This window comes from Poecilia reticulata, linkage group LG14 (assembly GCF_000633615.1).
Source record: "Poecilia reticulata strain Guanapo linkage group LG14, Guppy_female_1.0+MT, whole genome shotgun sequence".
NCBI classification, from domain to species: Eukaryota; Metazoa; Chordata; class Actinopteri; order Cyprinodontiformes; family Poeciliidae; genus Poecilia; species Poecilia reticulata.
Genome location: NC_024344.1, coordinates 2,145,383 through 2,147,450, shown reverse-complemented (window position 1 = coordinate 2,147,450; position 2,068 = coordinate 2,145,383).

The following is a 2,068-nucleotide window of genomic DNA, read 5'->3' as shown; positions in this document are numbered from 1 at the left end:
TGAGATATTTGCACACAATACGATTAATTAGACTTTAAGCAATTTTGGAAAGTGCAGATGATGTCATGGCTTTGTAAGCTGCTGACAGGTTAATTCACTGTCTTTTATTATTTAAATCTTTTATTATCTGAGTTCAATAGAGGCACATCTAGGAAAGTACTTTAAARCAACAACTCAGACACACTACTTCCTGTGACATCACAGGGAGAAATAGTCAACCAAGAAATCAGCAACACAATTGCAAACCTCCACAYGCTGCAACATTCATCTGTTTAAACAAATGTGTTCTCATGTCTCAGAGATGAACTGGTTTTGGTTTCAATTTGTGGGCCAGCATCAAAATCAAAAAGACATTTTTGAAGATGTTGGCTACAGTGAAAGTCCTGTAACAATGTGGGCTGAAAAGCCACTCAGGGAAATAAGTCTGGATTCCAAAAGCAACATAAAAAACTGATTATAATTTGCAAGAGAACTCAAAGACCTTCATTGTTGGAGGTCTTTTTAATTTTGTATTAAGTAAATCAAAGTTATCGTATTATTGTGCAAATATTTGCTTTCAGCTGCATAATTTGAGTTGTGTTATCAATAATTCATATCAAAATAGGCACTAACAAAGCAAACATTAACTAAATATGTGAGCTTAATGAAAAGTGTAGCTTTATGTGTCAAATCTGATATGTTTAGAAATAACAGGTTGTTGTGCAGAAACTAATCTGGGACACAATGTTTGTCAGCCAAGAAATACATATACAGAAGTGACATAAAATGTGGATATTGGTGAATAAGTTAATCAATGAATCGCAACAGAAATGCAGACAATATATGTAGTGTTACTTCAGGGGACTTTTTTGCTGCAGAGCTTTCCAGCTTTTAACTGGCATTGAGTTTAATAAAGCACCAGGTTGAGACTTGCCAATTGGCTGTTCTTAAATTAGCTGGATCCACATCAGAGTCAGAAGTTTCTGATCCCAATCAGGCTTATTTTTGACAGCATGCAGCAGGCATCTGGTTTCATTAAAGTAAATATAATCCATCCATCCTCAGTCAGAGTTCAGAGGGTTCAGACAGTTTGTTTTGGGTCACTATCATGCTAAAGGCCCCAGTTGTGTTTCAAGTTTACTTTACAGRCTGGTTTGCATTTTACTCAGGCAGGCTCTGAGGTGAGCTGAAATGCTGACCTGGTCAGGTCCTGCAGCAGCAAATAGTTGGCACTTCCACTTCCATGCTTCACAGATAGCATGAGTTTCTTTTCCTGGAATGCTGTAATTATTTATTTTTTTGTCAAATGTGTACTCTATTCTATCCAAAAAAAAATCTATTTTAGACTTATCTGTCCAAAGAACATTATTCCAAAAGTCTTCATGTTTTTCTGAGAKTTCAAATCGCTGAATGAATCTGTGCTAGTCAGGAAGCAATCATATGTTGTAATGCAGCGTTATTATTATGACTGCTTTAAAAAAAAATCATGGAGGTTGTAGCCTGAGCTTCTTGTGGACAGATTAAATGCTTCGTCCTTGGCTGCTGATGAAAAGCCTGCAGTGTTCAGATACCACTTTGAGGATTACATGTCCCCACGGACAAAGTTTGACCCATGAGGGCTCACATGACACTGCTCTGCATTACATAACTATCAATAGTCTTTAAGATGCCAACATTACTTAGATTTTAAAGGTCAGCTTGTAAGAACAAGAAAACTGAATCCCTCCCTTGAGCGCCATGTGCGTTTGTCATTTCAGAATTTCTTCAACACATATACAAATACAGACAAACAGTGTTAATGAGTGAGTCGGTGTACRGACARCTTTAATAGCTTTTCACCCTTGAATCTGTGCAAATATGGCCTTCATGTAAAGGAAGCTAATGTGGGAGCTTTGAAAAAAGCTGACATGTTAAATTCTTCCAGTCATGTAAGTAAGCTAATGAAARATCCTCCTTTTTCTGCACGGGTTGTTTTCACCTCTTAATAAAAACTAAGCAAACAGCTCCTTTACTCAGACATTAAGAAAGCCTTTTGCAGTGTGAACACAGTCTTTCAAACCGTAACAAGGAAGTCTGAGGAAATGCAAAT